The sequence below is a fragment of the Ochotona curzoniae genome, unplaced genomic scaffold (assembly GCF_017591425.1).
Source record: "Ochotona curzoniae isolate NIBS_2020 unplaced genomic scaffold, NIBS_Ocur_1.0 scaffold_3208, whole genome shotgun sequence".
Lineage (NCBI taxonomy): Eukaryota > Metazoa > Chordata > Mammalia > Lagomorpha > Ochotonidae > Ochotona > Ochotona curzoniae.
Window position 1 is genome coordinate 24,643,409 of NW_024467106.1, and position 22,961 is coordinate 24,666,369.

Below are 22,961 nucleotides of genomic sequence, written 5' to 3' on the forward strand. Positions count from 1 at the left end.
AAGAAATATCCAGTTAGACAAAACACTTTCCTCCTCTCTACTCCTCTTCCTCCTCCCCCTCCCCTTGCCTTCCCTTTCTTCCCTTTTTCCCCCTTTGCCTTTCTTTCCCTCCCCTCCACTCAGTTCTCCTTCCCTTCCCTTCCATTACCTTTAGTTGCTTTCTCTTCTCTTTCATCTGCAAAGGGAATTGAAGTAATAATTTAAAATTAAGTTTTGAAATATGCAGAATATTCATACATTGCAATTTGAGAACATATTAAATACAAGAATAAAACTTTTTTTCACACAGATATCTCAAAATAAGAAAGAACTTGAGGCAAATAAAATCTCTGACTCTGAATAAAATATTGTCTTGGGGTTAATATCTGAAGAGTGTGGCTATAATTATCTTTTGAAAAACCTCAGAAAGATTTAGAATATTGTGTCATAAATCCTTTCAGTTTCATAAAAATATTTCTACAAACTTCATGTACATGCTTTTAGAGCTTCTCTTCTAAATGGGAAGAGTGCTAAAATTCTTTAAAGTTATATCATGTAGCATTTTGACTCTCAGCATATTGTACATAGAAAAGGCTTTGTCAAAGACATTTCTGGATATTACTACTACCTAAGGGAATGCATTATAATTTGATACACAGAAAATGTATGAAAGTTCCAAAAAGGGAAATAGCTTGAAATACATGTATAATGTAATTCAAAATATAAATATCTTTCATCTTATTTCCTACAGGTGGGAACCAGTTTTGAAAAGTTAATTATTTTAATTAAAGGCCCACTCATTAATAGAATATGTCACAATTAAGAACCAAATGTGCAAAGCATACTCCATGAATTGCACTGTGTTTGACCAGACAGAGCAGGAATGTCACCAATGGAGCAGGGATAATTGTCAAACTGTTGTATTTTGGCAGTCCCACTTTTACAGTCCATTCTTATTCTCTTTTTTATTATTTAATCAGTTATCTTTTACTTGTTTCACTGTTTTGTGTTGTATATATGGAAGATAACTTGTGATTATAGCTTCCGATTGTTCTGGTCAAGATTTAAATATACCATAACAGTGTTATCTGCATCTAGACCTTATTTGAATGAAGATACACAATTGTCCATAGGAAAAAAAAATCATTCCATCCCTGATAGAAAATGGCATATTTTTTTGTAAAATACTGAATATTAAACTACAGTTGGATGCAGAAATCATTTCATTGTTCTTTAACATTATAAAAATAATGGTCACCATTTGGTATGTGTTGTTGAAAAAGTTTGGTCAAAGTATGAAAAGGATCACTTAGAGGATTTGGCTTGGAGATCTAGTAAACAACATATAGACTATAGGTGATAATGTGTTTTAATTCAAAGCAACTAAGAGGATTGATTATCTCACCACAAAAATTGATAAATAACTGAGGCAGTAAATATTAGCTAATCATTATATATTACACATCGTATGTATATTACCAAATCATCTTATTCTACTAATGATGTTTGCAAGGGAGATTTGTCAATTTACAATAACATGCCACTTTGGTATTTTATGCGGTTGCTATATTGAATACACTTTCTCCATATTAATAATGTTTTTCAATATTATTTCACTGACTAGGCCCTCTAATCTGCTTTCTTGTTGTATGCTTTCAGTAAGCACTAAGACATGGATGTTAGGTCATTGGGTGAGATCTTGTATCCCAGGAATCATGGGCAGTTTTGGTTTTTCTACTTGCTTTTTGATTTTTGTCTGAGATTATCTAAAACATTATGTTCTGTCTCAGAGATTCTTTCTTTTGAATCAATATATCTGCTTTTAAAGCTTTACACTTGGCTAAGTGTTGTCACAGTGGGAGTCCTGGGTGACACCCAGTTAGATTTGCTGGATATCCTCTTTTGTCAGCACAGGAGAGGCAATGATCGCAAATTAGTGGGATTGCTGCCTCACTTCCTCTTTTACAAGGTGATCAATGCCCAGTATAATCCCACAGTGGCTGCAACCCCCATCACTTCAGCACATGAAGCACACAAAGTATCATTGCAGTTTTTGTTTGTGCCCAGAGACTTAGCTATGCACTATCATACAAAGAATTCTCAGTCTGATTGCATCCATTATGCTGAAAATGTTAGAATTTAATTTTTTTTTGTAGCTGAGTTTGCTATAGTACCATGTTTTGAATTTCCCTTTTGTTACATGCATTTTGAGTGCTTTGTTGAAGAAGTTGTCCCTACATCAATGTGGTTGAGTTTCTCCAGTATTCCAGAGATTTCAAAGTCTAAAGTCATAAATTTAGGTCTTTGACCTATCTGGAATTGATATTTCTATGTGTTGAAAGTCATCGATCTAATTTGATACATGTATAAATGCCGGCACCATTTGTTGAAGATGTCACCCTTAAGATTTTAGGTCTGTAGTTTGCTTTTTCTGTCATATTTCCCTTTGGTTTTGCTAACAAAGTGATGTTGGCCTCATCAGAATAGCTTGGCATAGTACTATCATGTTAAATATTTTGGAATATTTTGAAGATCATTGCAGTTATTTCCTCATGAAATGCTTTGTAGAATTAGTGTCAAAGTTATCAGATCTGAGACTTTCTTGATGTAAGACTTTGTATTACTGTTTCAATCTTGTTATGGGTTTGTTAGATTAATTTTTTATTCAATTTTGATAAAATATATTCATTTCTTAGAACTTTTCCTGCTCATTAGCGTATAGTTCATTATACTTTATGATCCTTTGTATTTCAGTGGTGTCAGTTATAATATCTCTTTTTTCATCTGTAATTTTCTTTGATTTTTTTACTTTTTGTTAATCTCACTATAGATTTATTTAAATGTTTGTCTTCTCAAAGACCAACTTTTTGCATTGTTCATTTTTATATTATTATAGTTTCGTGAATCATTTATTTTCTACCTGATTTTTATTATTTCTTGTTTTGTGCTGACTTAGGGTTTGGATTTTTTCTTATTTTCTAAATATTTTGAGATGCATGATTTGAATTTAAGGCAGGTTCCCAAAGTTTTTAATTTAAACATTTAATACTATAAACTTTCTCCTTTTTATTTTTTCATTTTTTAAAGATTTGCTTATTTTTATTGGAAAGGAAGACTTTACAGAGAAGAGAGACTGAGAGAAAGATCTTCCATGTGCTGGTTCATTTCCCAAATATCCGCAGCAGCCAAATCTGAGCTGATCCAAGGCCAGGAGCCAAAAGCCAAGAACCGGGAACTTTGTCAGGCTCTCCCACATGGGTGCAGGGACCCAAAGACTTGTGCCATCATCCCCTGCTTTTCCAGACTGTAGCAGGGCACTGAATGGAAAGTGCAGCAACTGAACAGAAACCAGCACCCTTATGGGATGCCAAGATTGGAGGTAGAGGATTAGCTAGTTGAGCTACAGCTCTGGCCTTTTCTCTTTTTATTGCTTTTGCTGTATCCCCCAGGCTTTGACATATTGTGTTTCCTATTATTTTACTTCAAAAAGGTTTTTGAGTTCTTTTAGTTTTTTAATGATCCATTGATTGATCTGCAGCTTGTTTTTCTTTTTAAAGATTTATTTTTGCAGTTATTGGAAATCAGACACACAGAGAGGAGGAAAGACAGAGAGGAAGATTTTCTGTCTACTGATTCACTCTGCAAACAGCTGCTAATTATTGGGAAGTCAAGTTTACAGAGATAAGGAGGGACAGAGAAGATTTTTCATCCACTGGTCTACTCCCCAGGTGGCTGCAACTGCCAGAGCTTAACTGATCTGAAGCCAGGAGCATCTTCTGGGTCTCCCATGCTGGTGCAGGGTCCCATGTCTTTGGACCATCCTCGAGTGCTTTCCCAGACCACAAGCAGGGAGCTGAAAGGGCAGTGGAGCAGTTGGAATAGAAACCGATGCCCATGTGGGATACTGAAGCATACAAGGGGAGGACTTTAGCCACTAGGCTACCCCGCCGAGCCTACAACCTAGTTATTAACATTTAATATCGTTATCTTCAAAACCCACAGTGATAGATTTAGAGCTGAGTCTCTGGCTTCTTCATCATCAACTCTAGTGAGTTTTTTTGTTTGTTTGTTTGGTGTTGTTTTTCTTTTTTTTTTTTTTTTTTTTGAGCTTCACATCTAGTCTCAAGTGAAAAAGAGAGAGGTTCTAGGATTTTATTATTTTGACAGTGAAGACCTTCTTACTCTTTCATTCTACAGCTTCTGTCGTTTCCTTCTCAGAGTGATATTGTTACACTCAATCAACACCTATTGCAATAACCCTTTCTATGTGATTGTGCTCATTGTGTTTTTTAGTTTATATCATTTTGTGATTCATTTTATTGAAATCTGTAACTCCTTCTTGTGGCATTTATTTAAGCACCTATATGAGCTGGTCCATAGAGAAAAAATAATTCAGAGCTATGGATATATAGTTATTTGTAGAGAATTACAATTATGTGGGTGTTCTGGAACCTAGTTAGATTATGCTTATGAAACTATTCTCGTGCAAGTGTAAATTAATGTTGACATAACAGCAGTTAAAGTAGATTAGTCCCAATTGAAGGAGTCTGTCATTTTTCCTCTTTGCCCAAGATGCGAATTGAGAAAATGAGCCTTAAATTTTACCTTTTATTTGCTATCCCTGCTATCAGCACGAGTCACTGCACTTACAGATTTTACTAAAGTTTCAAATTACTCATGTTGTATTTCTGTTAATGATGGTGCCATCTCTTCTGGTTTCAAATCCAGATCAGCTGCAGACAATTCATTTAAACTCCTCTATGTGTTCCCAGAGTTAGGCATTTGGACATCAGAAATTAACTGGAAGATCCTAACTACATTTGCATCCCTATTCATACTATTATGGGTTTTTGCATATCCTTTTGTAGACCAGAACATCTTCTCATCCTGGCTCAATAATAACCTAACATCAAAATAAATTTCAAGAATGTATGAGGCCTCTTCTCTTAAAAGAAGTAAAAAAGTGACAAAAATTGGAATAGCTGATTCTTTAATGTCCCTATTTTTATCTGTCTATTTTCATGTACTGTTTCCTTTATTTGAATGGGTGTTTATATGTTTGTTACAGTACCTTCTACATTGTATTTATATAACCTTGGTTTTTTCAGCTAAGTATTATTTTTTAAAGATAGGGAATATCATTTTATGTTTAGAACTGTCTTGGAACCTGGAGATTACTAGACATTAAATATTAACTAAAAGGTTACATTTGTAAAAAAGTTTCCGGAACAGCCAGCAAATTGATATTGCTAAAATTTATTAATTCTTTTTCCTATCAGCATTCATAAATTATGTGCATCATTTATATATTCTAGTTATTTTGTTGAAAAATTAGCTGAGGTAAGAAAAACATGAATAATTTAGTTTTAATTATTCTAATGTGTTCTGCCTTCTCAAGAAAAAGCAATAGAATGCAGTGGAAATAAAACGAACCTCATTGGGAATTTTGCATCAATTCTGTCTTTTGTGTAAGATTATTAACGTGAGTGTTTTATGGAGTTTATCTGCAAATAAATCTAGTCATAGTAAAAATAATAATTTAAACAACAAAGTTTCAGACCTTTTGTTCTAATTGTAAAAGTGTAATGAAAGTAATAAATCAGTTGTTTGCTAGCAATAAGGTACCCTTATTTCCCTTGTTAGCACTTTTCAACACTCTATGCCTCTTGCTTATATCAGTAACATCCACTTTTAAAGCCTTTAGAACTTTTGTTTCAGCAGTATCTCCATTTAAAAAATATGTGTTTGGGGAAATAGAAATATACCCAACAGCTTAAAGACCACAGTTCTTAAAGAAAAGAGAAAGCTTGCTTTTACCATCAATTCTTTTGTTGTTTATTCTTGGAGACATCAATATAATTTTGAGCTAAATATATGTATAGATATATAGATATATAACAAATATTATACCACCTTTTTGCTAAATTCTCTACATTAAAATTCAGTTAGTTTTTCTTTTATTCTAAATAAGTTATTACATTAAGTCAGTAAACCTGTGAGGCATGTATGAAATGTATTAAGGAATAAAATAAAGGCAAGGAGGCACACATTAACACAGCAGTTAAGATGCTGCTTGAGAATTCCATATCCCATACTGGAGTGCCTGAATTAGAATCTGCCCTATGTTCTTGATCCATCTTCCTGTTCAAGTGTACCTTAGAAAAACAACACATGAGGGTCCATTTATTTGGTCCATGGATTCTACCCACATGGGAGAACTTGCCTAAGTTCTAAGCTCCTGGCTTCACCCCGGCCAGATTCTGACTGTCATGTGCAGCAGGAGAGCGAAGTTACAGATATAAGATCTCAAACTCTCTCTTCTGTGTCTTTCTGCTTTGCAAATAAATAAGATATAACTTTAAATTTTTAAAAAGAAAGCAAAAGCATTTTTATTCTGTGTGGAAATGGAAACTTGGAAAGACACAAAGTGAAGAAAATATTGTAGTTCTTTTTCAGAATATGAAAAAATAGACAAAAGAGAAAACTGACATGCAATTCTACAACGGGGTAAAAGGCTTCAATAGAACATGTTATGCAAATGAACACAGAGCAAAACATTAAACATTTCAGGTCTGAGTAGTATGATTCAAACCACAGTGAGGTAAAACTACATGTGCACATGCTTACTTATGCATCTGTTCTTCCATATGCGATTAAATACCAGTGTGCACAAAGAAAAGCTAATTTTGGTATATGCCTGCGGACATTTCAGCACATAAAAATTAAACCACAGAATATTAGGGAGAAAATTAAAATAAGAAGCTAGAGAATATTTCATTAGAGAAATATGTATTTCATTAGAGAAATATAAACTTACTGTCTTACTCTGATTTTAAATAATTTGTAGATGGTAAATTATATGTATTAAAATACACTTTTTCATAAGCTCTTCTATACTTCTATTGTATTTTTCACTTTTCAAATGGACATTTTCTTGTCATTGTCAGGGAATGTGTGGCTGAAGGTTTGGAGGGGTTAAAGGAAACAGAATAAAAGTTTAATTCACAGATCCATCTGCATAAGAAAGAAAAGAGAAAGGAAGAGGAAGGAGGGAAAGGGAAGTGGCAGGGGAGCAACACAGCAGAGAGCAAAAAGGGGCTGCAGAGAGGAAGGAAGCAAAGAAATAAATTAAGCTAACATCAATACAGTGAAATTTAAGTTAGCAAAAAAAAAATGGTTTGGCAGATTTTGAAGTTGTAGGGTGAGTATTGTGGCACGGAGCTTGTAGTTGGGATGCACTCACCAGAACTGCCCGATTGCTCATGGGAAGCAGCAGATGACAGGCAAGTCCTTAGTGCTTCTCACCCATGTGGGAGACACAAATGGTTTTCGTGTTTTGTGGCTTCAGCCAGGCCAAGACCTGGCAGTAGAAGGGATTTGGCAAATGAACCAGTAAATGAAAGATGTCTCTCTGCTTTTCTGTCCCTGTCTTGGTCACTCTATGTTTGGAATTCAATCAGCAAATCCTTTTAAAAATTAATATTACCTAAAATTCTACCATTTCATCTGTATAATGTTGTGATACCAATTTTTTATTATTCACACAGAATATTAAATATTAAAACAAAATTGGATCTCAAAAAAATAACTGCTTACTTTCTAATCTGACTAAAAGCAATAAGATGAAAGCTATTCAGAAATAAAGAGCCAAAATGCACACAGGGAAGCCAAAATTATCTTACGCATTTTTGAAACACCAGGGTGTCTCCATGGCTGTGCATAAATTTGAAATATCTGAGCACTGTCAAATACTGTACATTATCAATCAATTCATAAACTGATAAATGAAAAAAATACCAATTGGGGCCCAGTGTGGCGGCCTAGCAGCTAAAGTCCTTGCCTTATACACACATGAGGATCCCATATGGGCACCAGTTCTAATCCTGACAGCCCCACTTTCCTATCCAGCTCCATGCGTGTGGCCTGAGAGCAGTTGAGGATAGCCCAAGGCCTTGGGATCCTGCAGGGAGCCCTGGAGGAGGAAGTTCCTGGCTCCTGGCTTTGGATTGGATCAGCACTGGACATTGAGGTCATTTGGGGAGATGAATCATCGAACAGAAGATCTTCCTCTCTGTCTCTCTTCCTTTCTGTATATCTGAGTTTGCAATAAACAAATAAAATGTTTTAAAAATAAAAAATAACAATTGTATGGCATTACAGATGCAAACATTAAGGTAGCCTTTTTTTAAATTGTCCCAAGTATTTTGAGAGTTTCCTTATCTTTTGTGCCCTGAAATAAATGTGAAATGTTTTTGAGACAGTTCTGACATGAGGTCTTTGTTGTGATCCCTGTGTTTCCAGAGACCATTCTTGTCTATCGGTAGCATCCTATCCTTTCTGTTGTGTAAGTTGGTCTTTCAGTTGTGTAAATTGAAAGCTTCTTCTAGGTCTCCCATGTGAGTCATACTCCCAAGGACTTGATCTCTGTTGCCTTCCCAAGTCATAATCAGGTAGCTGGATCAAAAGTGGAGCAGCAAGGACAAGAACCAATGCTACTGACCTCCTGGAGAATTTTTCTTTAACTGCAGTTAGCTTATTGTCACATTGCATCAGTTGTGACAGTAGCTTGAATTACTTGAATCCTCTCAGCTCTTACAGCTGTCATCTTTCAAGTCTTACATGATAGATCGTTTTCTGGAATTATTGGATTCTGCTCATTTTTGGTGACTTCTTTGACCCAGGCTCTTTCAATATTATCAGTACAAAACTGATTTGTCAATTACTCTGAGGGTTCCATCATTTTGGCTTACCCAATTTAATCCATCTTGACTTGAATCAGACACCTTTACTGGGTTCCTCTCTCTGCAGGCAAATATTTTCGTTTTAATAGATTTATTGTTCCTTATTGGTTTTTTTCTTTATTCCCCTTACAAAAACTGGTAATCTATCACACTTGTGCAAAATACTACTAGTTTTATGGAGGCTCCCCCTATAATATTCCATGTCTACTGCATTTTAGTTCTTTTGCTGAGGTAACTAGTAATCTTCATTACCAGAATTATGATTAATGAATGTGGGAACTTTGCTATTTGTTTTTTCACATGATTGCACTGTATGTTGCATGCCATTATGTATTCAAAAATATTTTTTTACAATGCAATTTTATCATATAAAATGATGACAAAGGCTACTCATGATTTCTACAATTATTTCAAAATAGTTATTAAGATAACTGATGGGGCTGAAAAATTAGTTCTATCATTGTTCTGTTTCCAGTGGAAGTCTTTATTTCTATATGTTTTGCATTAATACTACTAAAATGTTTTTAAAAATGTGACCAATTAATATTGCATAAGTGAACCTGTGGGTTAGAATAAATTTCCTGAATAACATACATTCAGGGCACTTCTAGTTTTCTGTTTGACATTTAAGTCCTTCAAAGTTGTTACCCACTTTCTCATAACAACATTAAATACTAAAAATTCTGAAAATCTGCAACCCTATTTAGATTCATGAGATAATTGAGTTGTAGGGAAAGGTGCTGCCTTTATAGTAAATGAGGCAGTGAACATGAAGGATTAATTTACCAGGAGCAGAAACCTAAGAATACAGCCAGTACATGAAGCCACCCTCTAGTAGGAAATTATTAATCTGAAATTATTATTCACTAAATAATAGTTTAGTGGTAAATTCAGGTGAATAAGCTTGAAAATTCCTGCAGACCCATTACTATGGGTGGGGTAGGGAGGATACCAATTTTCACACTAGTTCTTTTTTTGAACTGTACATAAGAGAGTGAGCAGTACAGAAAAAACAATTTCATGCTTCTGGCAAGGAAAGGGGAAAAGTAGCCATTTTGAAAAAAAAACAATGCTTTTTTGTCAATCAAAGCATGCTCTCAGGGAAAATTATATTGAAAAACAAAGTTCGAGGTCTGGATGTTTATGTGAAATTTTCAAATAAGCTCAATTATTTGGGAAATTGTCAGCCTATTCATATTGTGAAAGATGCTGTAGTGAAGATAATCACTGTGAAAAAGCAGTTCTGAGGAGAACTTGTGTGACAGCCTTTGGCCGGTGTCTCAGAACAAAGGTCATTCAGTCATATGTACTCTTTTGAGGAGACTCTGGTCACTTGGGTCATCGCAGCAGAAGGCAGAGCTATATCCAAAGAAGATATATTCTACAAGCTTCCGTCTAGAGGAGTGAAACTCCCCTTTAGTCTCCAGAGAGCCACAAAGTTCTTAAAAAGTGTATTATACAAGCAAAATTTCTGCCAACTTAAACTTAATAAGACAGAGCAAGAATTAAACGAAAGAATGTAGTTAGTCTCAACAAAAATTCCAAAGCTTTTCAAACTCACTGATAAGACTGCTTACGCTAAAATGCTTGCTCTTTTTCATGATTACATATCTGGGTCTTCGAATTATTCATAATACTTTCAGCAAAGTGGAATTTGTCAGATTGACTTTTGAATTAACTAAAAAACGGTGACTTCATTTTTTTTACATTTTCTCCTCTTTTGTTATTGTACTTTTTTCATTTTTTAAGACGATTTTTACTAGAAAGTCAGATGTGCAGAGAAGAGGAGAGACGGAAAGATGTTTGTCCATTGATTCACTCCTCAAGCAGCCACAATGGCTGAGCTGATCCAAAGCCAGGAGCCCAGAGCTTCTTCTGAGTCTCCCATGCATGTGCAGGGTCTAGAGCTTTTTGGGGCCACAAGTAGGGAGCTGGATAGGAAGAGGGGCTGACGGGATTAGAACTGGTGCCCATATGGGCGAGGATTTTAGCCAATAGGCTACCATACCAGGCTCCCATTTTCTCCTCTTTTGAACAAAAATGCATATAATTGTTGTTCTAAATCTGTTTCACCCTTGTATTTTCACAGCCAGTTAATTACCTTGCTTTAGAAGTCTTACACGGATTATACTCAGTACCTCACACAGATCTAATTTAGATGGTGACTTATAGGACTATTGAACTAATGATATTTAGATGAGATTATTTTAGTTATGTTTGTTCAACAAGATGATACTGTCAGAGGCCTTTGGGGTAAATGTTTGTCACTAAACACATGAGTCTTTGGAACTAAAGGATAGTCTGTAGTCAACTGAATATTTGTTCAAAGGATGCCTGCACCTTAATGTCTTGAGCCTGTGAATGTGTTTCCTTACATGAACCAAATGAATTAAGTTTCCAAATGAAATTTAGGTAGCTGAAGCTGACATAAAATAAGGAACCTGGGCCCAGTGAAATAGCTCAGTGGCTAAATCATTGCTTTGAAAGCCCTATGATCCAAAATGGAAACCAGTTTGTGTCCAGGCTCCTCCCCTAGTGGTCTGGAAAAGCAGTACAGAATGCGCCAAAACCTTGGGATCCTGCACCCTTGTGGGAGGCCCAGAAGAAGCTTCAAGCTCCTGGGTTCTGACTGGCTCAGCTCCAACCACTGTGGCATCTGGGGAGTGAACCAGCAGATGGATCTTTGTCTCTTCTCTTTGTAAATCTGCTTTCCAGTAAAAATAAATAGAAGGATAAAGAAACTATTCCCACATTATCTGGCTGAGTTTAAATGCTTACAAGGGCTCTTGGAAGATTAAGACCAGGGCAGAAGATTAAGAGTCATGTAGGGAATGTGATTATAGAAGTGAGATCAGAGAGAAAGGATGAAAAAAAAATACCATTTCTCTTTAAAAGCTTTAAAGATGGACAGAGGCAAAAGGCATGAAATTCAGGCAGTATCTACAAAACAAAACATGAAGATATATGTTATCCAGTGCCTATAGTAATGAACATTCCTTCACACAGCCCTTGTCAATAGCTATCTATCTAGTGTTAGACTTCTGTACTATGTGTCTGTAAGATGATATATTTGTACTTTGAAACAGGCATGTTTCTCATAATTTAACTTTGAGGTAAGGCAGGATTACTGTTTCTTTTTTATTCAATCTTTTTGTCATTATTCAGACATGTTTTTATCTTTGATGATTTTCCTTGCTTTGCCTTGCTCTAAATAAGTTTTGTTTGAAATTAATTTTGCTATTCTATGTTTGGATTACTGTTACCATAGCACATCTTCCTTAATCATTTTCCTTTTCACTAAACTGACAGTTTATACGTAGAGTCAGTTTCTTACAGGCAACATATGGTTAGGTCTTATTTATACAAGACATATTTGGCTTAATGGTATAGGCATGTAACTATTTTATCTGCTTAAATTTTTCTTGGTTTCTTCTTGCCGTCTTTTATATTCTATTCTTTGATTTTAATTGAACATTTATATTGTTTATAAAATATATTATAAATTATAAAGTTTATATTGCTCCATTTTAAAGGTTTATTTATTTTTATCACCAAGTCAGATATACAAAGAATAGGGGAAACGGAAAAGATCTCCTGTCCGTTGATCCACTCCACAAGTGGCCACAGTGGCTGGAGCTGTGCTAATCTGAAGCCAGAAGCCTGGAGTTTTATCCAGGTCTCGCACGTAGGTGTAGACTCCAAAGGCTTTGGACTATCCTCTACTGCTTTTCCATGGCCACAGGTAGGGAGCTGGATGGGAAGTGGGGCTGCCAGAATTAGAACCTGCGCCCATATGGGATCCTTGCACATGCAAGGCGAGGATTTTAGCTGCTAGGCTATCACATCAGGCCCTACATTGTTCTGTTTTACCCTCTAGTGTACCAGATATATTTCCTTTTAATAGTATTTTTGGGGACCCATCGTGATGGTTGAATTGCTAAATCCTCACCTTGCAAGCACTTTGATCCCATATGGGTGCTGATTCATCTTTTGCAAGACCATTTCCTTTCCAGCTCCTTGTTTAATGGCCTGGAAAAGCAACACAGAATGGCTTAAAGCCTTGGGACCCTGTACCCACATGATAGATTTGGAAGACCCTTCTGGCTTCAGCTCAGCTCAGCTTTGGCCATTGTGGCCATTTGGGAAGTGACTCAGCAGATGGAAAAATTATTTCTCTTTCTCTTTTTTCTCTGTGTAAATCTGCCCTTCTTATAAAATATATAAATCTTTAAAAAAATTTTTTGATGGTTGCACTGTAACATATATTACATTATTAATCAGAATCAACCTTGAACTAATACTATTTGGTTCATATTGAAATTCGGCTAGATGCCTAGTAAAAGCATATAATAAATTCCCGACTCCTCTCTATTGTGTAGCTCTATATTATTATTCTTATTATTGCTTTTTAAAAAGACAAAAGTAAGTCCACTATGATTAAGAAAACTAAATCAGGTGTTCTGTTTATTCCTTCTCTGCCAACCATTTTAACATAAAATCTGAACTTTCTGACTTAATTTTTTCCCTTTTACCATTTCTGATGAAGACATTCATTAAAGCATTACTGATCTCCCTCAACTTTTTCATTTTTAAAATTCTAGTTTTTCTTCCTCCACTTCTGAGGTGCAACTTTTGTGGCTATACAATTACAATTTATTTTTCTTTGTGTACATTAAATATTTCATTTTCCCCAATTCAGATTTTGTTGGTTTCTGGCAAGTCCACTTAATTCATAAAGGTTTTTTTTTTCTCCATATGTAAAATATTTCCCTACTCTACTCAACATGTTCTTTTTTCAAAGTATTTCTCCTTTTTGATTTTCTGCAGTTTGAAGATATGTCTGAAGTTTAGGGATTTTAATGTTTATTCTTGTTCAGGTGCTATGGCATTGTGAGTAGAGCCTCCGTCAACCCATATGGATGCTGGTTTAAGTCCCACTTGCTCCACTTCCAATCTAGTTCCCTGCTAGTAATTCTGGGAAGGTATAAGAGGGAAGAACAAGCATTGGAACCTCATCACCCATGTGGGAGACAGGAAGAAGCTTGTGGCTTCTGCCTGTTCTCTTCCTGCAGTTGGCAGCCATTTAAGGGAGTGAACCAACAAATAGAAGAGTTTTTCTCTCTCATTTATCTTTAATACAGACCTAAGTAAGAGAAACATTTTCACTTAAAACTTTATGGCAGTGACTTTGTCACATGGTCTGAAGCCATTCATTCCCATTTTTCCACTGAAATCTCATGTAGCATAAGCAGGAACCAAGAATTGATTCCAAATCAGACGGAGAGCTAAGTCACCTTTGTAACTTCAAAATGCACCAGTTCTTGGTTTTGCAAACAAATAGGAACAGAATCTGCTGGTATTATTTGCTAAATTATCTTTATTTGTATCTTTCTGTATATCTGTTTTGGATCCATCAATATTTGTATTAATTTTTTTCTACTGTTGTATTTCAGGCTTCATTGTTTTGAAACTATGTATTATTTACAGAAAATTCCAGGGAATATGTTTATCCTTCTTTCCCAGCCCTGAATTTTGTTCTGTTTCTCCAAAAGTTTTTAAATGTGTTATGCTTCTTGATGTTTGTCACTTCTTTAACAAATATTTTATAAGATGCATGTTTCAAAGATCTCCCTTCAATAGTGTCATCTTCTCCATCTTCAATATGGAACTGTTCAAACAGCTGTTGCTTGGTCCTTCTGTTCTTTGCTTTCCAGAAGTCTTTATCTTGTGTTCAATAGTCATGTCACTACTATTTATATATTTTTTTGAAATTCCAAGTTATTTACTCTCAATTTTCCAAAAGTAATAAATATACTAAAGTTCAGTATTCTCATATAAATTTTCTGTGTCACTGCTTATTTTGAAACTCCCCTTTCCTTTTTTTAATTCATATGAAGAGTTTTGAAGTTGACTTGATGTAGTATTTGGGACTAAAGATGATGTTCCTAGGTGAGACTACAGTTGTTGGTATATTGTAGTTTTAACTCAGCATAGATTTTTGAAAAGTATATGACTGGAATATATTTCTTAATAGGTTATCTCTTTGTTATACATTAATGTTTTATTGGCAGCTTTTCATATTCTTTGCCTTTTCTGAAAGACTATGAACTTTATATTAATACATCTTATTAATACATCTTTAGTTTTGTATCTTTATTGTGTTAAGAGGTTTCTTGTATTTTGCAATGCAGATTTAGGAGCATAATGGTATGTCCCACCCTGCACATCTTTCAACATTCCCTACCCACTGCCTTTCTTTCTTCTTTCTTTTTTCTCCCTATTTTTTCTATTATGTTTTCATTTTACTTCACAGAGACTTAATATTATGTTAAGATATCAAGTATAGTAAGTAAAACAAAAATTCAAATATTCTTCAGGAAATGTATACAAGTGCTAGAAACAATATTCAAATCCCAGAATGTCAGTCTCACTCATATAAGATGACAGTTTTTTATAGATTACTTTTCATAGATCAGGAAAATGTATTATTTTTGCCTTTTTTGGATCTGGTTTATTTCACTGAATATAATGACTTCAAATTATATCCATGTAATTGCAAAGCAAAAGATTTATTTTCATTTGTAATTTTTTGCCAGTTTATTTAAAGTACATCGTGGCAACCCTAAGAGGATACTCGCCTTAGTTATCCTGGCTATTTAATACCACAGTTTTTTTTCTCACATACTTCAACTCACTGAGGAGCTATATTCTGTTGATATCAGTTCCAACAGACAGAAATCATTGTAATTATTCATCTGTGATTACATAAAAATTTTCACTTTCATGTTGTTATTCAACGTTTTTTCTTTCATTGACATTTTCTTACCCTCAGACCAATACTTAATATTTTTGTGTAAGAATTATGAAAATGTATGACTAATCAATGGTTTTATACTTAGAACAGATTCAAAGAAATTCTGAATTTACATTTTTATATAACTGAGATTGTTAGAGAAATTACTCAAAAACTCTAGGGCCATTAATTCTCGGTTTTTTATTTTTGCTTTCTCCACTAAATTATCTTGCTGTAAAGAGTTTGCACTCATAAACTTTGCTCATAAACACAATAAGCAGAAGATCCCAGGGAGATAAGAAAATGGAGATATTTTCCTTACATTGCAAAATTCATCAAGTTCCAATTTAGAAAAAGAATGTCAATAAAGAGTAATCAGATCATCCTTTTCCCTAAGGTATAATGTCAGGTTCTTAAAGCATTGAGTTCAAAGTTCTTTAGGTAATTCCAAACTTTTAATGTGATATATTTCTTCACCTATGGTAATTTATTCCAGCTATTTCTTTCTTACACCAGCAGCAGCTTACAACTGATTTGAAACTGAAATCCTCTCCAGATGTGTCTCTTTTGATTTTAATGTCTGTCAGTAGAACTTCATGAGAAAAACTTCCTGGTGAGAAGGGAAGTTCACATGGCAGTGAGATCCTAACTTAGTTGGATTTGAACTTATTCAAACAAAATTAGAGGGACAACTAATTCTTTAACTGTACCTGAAAGATTCTAAGCATTTATTTCTACCCTGGGTATATATCTCTTACTGGGTTTAGCATTTTGAATATCTTTAATGTTTTAATTTTTATCTTGAAATTTGTCACAAAAAGTGAAAAATTACTTTCTTATCTTAAAAATTATGTTATCTACATGCTCTTAGTTTCAAAGTTTCTCTGAAAGAATAGATTTAAGAAAAAAATATGAACCCTGCCTGGCACTTGAGTATGTATCCTGAATTTATAAAATGCTTGCCCTACCAAGTTCCTTTCTACTCACTCACATGTCACTCACAATCATCATAGTTCTGTTATGTTTTGCTTTGAATTCTTTCCAGCCTTCTTTCTGGTGGCAGAATAGAGCTGAATTCTCTCCCTTTCATATTGTGTCTTATTTCTTTTCAAGCATGTATTCTCTCATGAGTAATTAACTGAATTATATTTGAATCTCTTTCTACCTACATCTAACAGATGAGCTTTCTTTTCTATAGGAAACTTTTATTTGTTGCAAAAAAATCTATATTCAGTATAAAACTTCATAATTAATTAAAATGTATGAGTTGCCTCTGGGTCAATAACAGCATGGTATGCCAAGCAGATTTTTGTTCTTTCTATCTCTAACCTTTGGGTTATTGAAATGATTGATAAAGACATAAATAAATCTGCCAGTGTCAGTCAACAACTCAAACGAATCAGAGAACAGAATGTTTTACTTCCTGAGCATTATATAAAAACTGACCACAGCATTCACTGCCTAGCATATGGGCTGGGTCTAGGGGCTGCTCATGGTGGGCTGCAATGCCTGCCAGTGTGACAGCAAGGTCTGAAAGAAGGTAAGTAGGTCAGGCTGCAGCATTGGCTGGTGCATGAACCTGGGTTCGGGGTGGGTAGGAAATTTTAGGAATCTCCCCAGTTAGGTCACAACACTCATTGGCTAGCACACACAAGAGCCCAATTTGGAGGCAGACTTAGCACGGGCTCTAATGGGTCTTCTGCTAAGGCTGCAGCATTTGACAGTACATGCAAGAACCAGTACTGGATGCAAACTGGACCACTGCCTCCAATGACATGAGAGCTGGGTCTGGTGACTGAACTAGTATGGATATTTTGGGGTCTCCTTATCAGGCTGCTATACTAACAGATAAACTCGGGAGCCAGGAACTGAGGGCAGTGCAGGCCAGGCAGCTGCACCCGCTGAGAGATGCATTGGCAGACGTGGGCGTGGGGTGGTGAACCACCCACTGACACCTACTGGAGCTGGGTCTGAGGACTGGCATGATAGGTGTTATAGGAAATCTTCCCCACTGGACTGCTCAACCTGACTTTCTACCTCAGGGAGCAACATGTGGACTTACAATAACACCCCCTAAACACATGTTCCAAGGTTTTCCCAATTCCATTGTCAACTCCCATACAAGGACGAACATATCCAGATGTACATGAAAGGATGGGTGGCTCCTCTAATTCAACAGAAGATCTCAAGGTCAAGTCCTCCAGCAAGGATGTAAGCCTGTTGACATAATATCCTATCCCTTATACAATGAAACCAATATCCTGGAGCAGGCACAACCACCCATGTGACATCGTTTGGATAGTGTCCCCCCTCTTGTCCTCAGGCACTGATGTGGTCTGACAGCATAGAGATGTGCACCACCTTACCTCCTTCCCTGTGGCCACTGGGGAGCTGGCAGAGGCTTTCTATGTACCTACTCTACACCCACTCTCTCCTCATCCCCTCCTTCTCTGTTCTGCCTCTCAAACCACATGGATCCACAGTCCCCTCACCTCTGTGATGAACATTAAAGAAACAAACAAAAACCTGGAAACCCATTTAATTCTTACTAGGACACAAAGATTTTCTTGGATAACAGAGATTAGAGTAACTTCCAAATAGTTTAATCTATGTTCCATTCTGAAGTACTAGACAAATGAAATCCAAATGGTTATTCTAACAGCAAAACACACACACACATTAAAAACTGAACATTTTTCACTGAAATATTTGTAAATAAAAAACAGTGATTTTTTTAAAGAATAATTCAGTGATCAAGTGTGTGAATTGAAGAACGTGTTGTTTTGTATGGTCTAAGAAAAATGAAGCCCATGTCTGTCACAGATGACATGAGTATTGTGTGTTTTCCCCCAGCTGGCATGACTAAATCATTGTGTAGTGAATCATGGAGGTAAGCCAGGCCACTCAACAGATAGCTTTCAAGTAAGATAAAACTTTCACAAGGAAATAAACTAGGTGATTGAAAACAGTTCTCAGATACTTAGAGACTTAAATATATTGATTAGGGGGTAAACAAATATCAAACTAGAAGGGAGCTCCAGAGCCATTTACAATGCTGCAGCCTGTAGAATCTGTTGTTGAGAGTGAGGGGGGTGGGGGGGGAGGGAGAGAAATATGTTATAATAGTGGCTTTAAGAAAATACTTCTGCATTCCTATCTATGGGTTGTGAGACTGTTGAAAAACTAGCATGAGTATGGTTGTTTTATCTACCTTCCAACATCACATTTCAAATAGAGATCTCTTTTTTGGAAAATATCTGAATTTTCTAACTTCTGTCATTTCTACTGATCATGAAGAATAGAGGAGCTAACCTTTTTAACACTTTCACTTCTTTAAATGGTGTTAAGAATCAAAATAAGTGTGTTTCTGCAAATTTTGTTTCGTGTATTTTTTTCTTGTTTTCTTGGGACCAGTAACCCAAAATATCCTTGAACTTTATGGTGTGACTGTTTTATAATTATACTTTCTCCCTTTTAACCATATCAAGTCTAAATTGTGTAAGAGTCACAGTCAACAACATACATGCACATGCAAAATAAAATGAAAGCCAGCTGGAAATTTTGTTCTTTTATCCTTATGTTAAAAAAGGTGCATGATAAAGTGTTGCAATATCTGTGTTGGGATGCTGTGTGTGCTGTGAGGGGCTATTCTCAGTCTGGTGTGATCCTACTATTGGAGTCATGCACATTTTAGATATTCACTAAGCATGTCTTTATTCCTTTAATAGCACTGGCAATTCTATTTTGTACTAAAATTAAAAAGAAAAAGAAAGACAGTTGGCATTTCTATTATTTTTTCTCAGGATGTGAAGTTTGTGTGAGCCTCAGAGATGTTGGGATAGTAAAGTGGTGATGAATATGATAAAGCCACAGTCTGTTTTTGAGAATGTAATTGATATTTAAGATAAAAATTTTAACATTAAACAATGTAATAAACATGAAATGGAGGGCTGGGCATGGGCAGTAAGGTGAAATGGGTTAAGCTGTCACTAATATTCCATTTTGGAGTGCCTGGGATCATTCCAGCCCTGCTTGCTGTCCAGCGTACTCCCTGAACCTGAGAGGGAGATTATGGCCCAAGGACTTGGGATCTGCTGCTCAAGTGGAAGAGCCATAGGGAGAGCTGCCTCCTGTGTTTGTCATGACCCAGGCTGGGCTGTTGAGTACAACTGAGGAGTGAATCCGCAGATCAAAATGTGCCCTCCTCCTTTGTTACCCCTTTGTCTCTGCCATATTGACTTACTCATAGGTGAATCTAAAGAAAAAAAGGAGTATTAAGTGATTGAAATTTTACACAATGAAATATTATGATGCTCCTAGTGATTCTGTTGTTACTGATTTTTGTTTAATTTTTAGTAGTATTCATGTGTTATTCTAAGTATGAAAAAAAAAATTGAACGTCCTATTCTTTTCCTGATAGTAACGGAAAACATTTTTGACAGTGGCAGCACATCAAAGAGGTGAGATCTCAGAGGAAATATATTTCATGTCTCTGAGTTTTGAAGTGTTGAATTCTTTCTGTAATAGGTTTCATTCATTTACTTGTCAAAAGTCAGTTGGAGTTAAGTTCTGAAAGGATCATGATACAGCATGGAGCCATTCTTTTAGAGATGCCTATTAAATATTTAACAGGGTATGAAAACTGCTGTTGCAGTAGGCGTCTTACTGCAAGATTAATCTGAGGTGAGAGTACAATATGGTTGAGCATGGTTCCTCAATAATAAAAGCTATTATTTGTATTCTGATAGAAAACCATCCTTTGGGTTAAGCGTGCATTGCAAGGACTAATAAGCTGTTTCCTTCTTCTGCTAAACTGCATGCACTTTCTTTTTTCAAAGTTAGCTTTTCCGTGTCTTTGAAACTCACTAATTCGGTATGCTCATATATTTCTTTTGATCACATAGGTTCCAATCTCCTAGCCTTTGTAATAAGCACTTAAAAATCAAAGAATATAAAACGGATGAGTTTGGTTTATATGTACTTTCTTTCTTGATGATTATTCTCGACTAATAATTAAATGATCTTTTATAGGAGAAAGACAATAAAAGAAATTTGTGAATTGAGTTGTTTCATACTTATACCAGTTTTGCAATTTCAGGAATGCTGAGTTAGAGGATGATTGAAAAATGTGCCATCAGATTATTTTTTGAGAACATTTTGGCATGTCATTCTGGGGAGTCTAATGATTTCTTATGTTACAATTCTGCAACATAAGATATTTTCTGAAAAAATCAGAAATAGAGACAGAGACAGAGAAAAATCACAATTGCAATACGCCTTTTATGTTGTTATTAAAAACAATCATGCATACAACATCTTTGAAAACTTGCATATTTACTAATTTGGAGCTTTAATTATACTTCGTAACTGATTTCATGGAATAAAATGCTGTGTTGAGGTAAGTTTATTTGTGTTGAGTGCCATTGATTATAGTTTCCGTAACTGATACAATTCAATTAAAATCATGCATTCAACACTGAAATATGACACTGAATCACATTCACATTTTAGTGCATTTAGGTGATTGTATAAAATCATTAATCCTTGTAAACTATTCACTGTGCTCAGAAATCAAGATCACTCAGGTTTTCTACATACCTTTAGATAATATTCATTTAGTGAGTTTAGAAAAAGCAAACTACAGGATTATAATTTGATTTTATATCACTTCCTGGTATGTTACACTATTTCTTCTTTGGTGATATGGATATACAAATAAGTATATTCTCAATATAAAAGGAAGGATTGTAGAATGCTCCATGAATCCATCAAGTCTTGAGGTTATTTTAAATACAGACATTTTTAATATACACAATGTACTATCAAACCTGCTTATGAGAATTATTAATATGTTACATTCTGTTTATTTGCTGGCAGCACAAGTAAAATGGTTTCTTGTTACCTTTTATAATACAACTCTTAAAACAGGTTCTGATTTTGGAATAAACAATATTGAGGAGATAGCCATGTCAGCTAAGTATTTCCTGAAGAAAAATTTTGTGGGGGAAGTTTTAAACTTTTGAAATTGCTATTTTTTCATCTGTAAATTTATAAATGCAAGTAGATTTCTTTCATGGAGAGCAGAGCAATCCTGAAAATACATGATATTTAAATACATGTAAGTCTTGGTGGATCATTCATCCTGTGTAAGATGAATCTCATTGGTCAGGATCAAAGCCAGCAGCCAGAAATGTAATTTAATTCTGCCTTATGAATGACAGGAAGCCAATTGCTTCAGCTGTCACTGTTACTTCTCAGGGTCCACATTAATAGGAAGCTGCGGTGAGGAGTCAGAGTCACTAACTGAACCTAGATAGTTTGGGGTGAAACATGTGTTCATTGTAGTCTAAATGCCAGCTTCAAACACACACACACACTGCCAGCCAAGTGATACTACTATTTACACTTTATCTTACCAATTCTCAATTAATTTCTTCCTGCCTTTATGGGAAAAATAAGATTACTACAGTATAATTTATGAATCAAGAGTCTAAAGGCAGCACATTTAAGTGGAAACTCAGTTTAATAATGGGTATTTCACATGAGTGTATTGCTGTTAGCTGTTCATGCTGAAGAGAAAGATTTTATACCTATTTCATATTTTTAAATGTCAGAGAGATTTACAATATATATCATCTCTTGCAGAGATGTGGAAATGTTATTCATTCATAATCATCAAAAACTAGAAACAACTTAAATGTATGACACAGGGAAGGATTTAGGTACTGCAGAAATGGTGTTGGAATTTACAAATACCTTTTCTACATCTGGTGAAATGATCTCATGGATTTCATTCACTGTGTTGGTGTTGTGTGCTGAATCACATTTTTTAGTGTGTCTCAGTTACTCATGTGTTCACTCTGAAAAATCAATGAACTGCAATTATAACATTTGCTTATGTTACTCATAAATAATGCGGTAAAATGAAAATTAATATTGTGGTAATTGTTTTGTCTGAAAGCAGTATAATTATACGTTAGTCTTTTTCTTTGTCCATTATTTGCAGTTTGAGAGTGGTAGGCTAAGGATATCTGTAAATAATTTTGTGACTAGTGGATTACCTGTGTCAAAGGGAAGTCTTTGTATGACTAAAGTTGTAACCAGTCTCAGCACTTGGGACTCCTAACAAAACTTGATGAAAATCATGAAATTAAGAATAAAAGGTGGGTACTTTTACAAAAAAGGTATTACTATTTCCCACTCTTTCCAGAATTTTACAAAACTATTTTATTCATATTTATATTCTAAACACCTTCTACTTACCAAGAACTGAGGTCTTGTTGACAAAGATCTTAGCTAAAACATGATAATATGCATAATTTTAAATAATTAACATCACTGTGTACAGTACTTTGCTATATGATAAAAACAAGCTTAGCAAATCCAAATTAAATCAAGTTGCTGAGTTCGGAGAAAAACTTTTCTAAACACCATTTATCATACCTGGC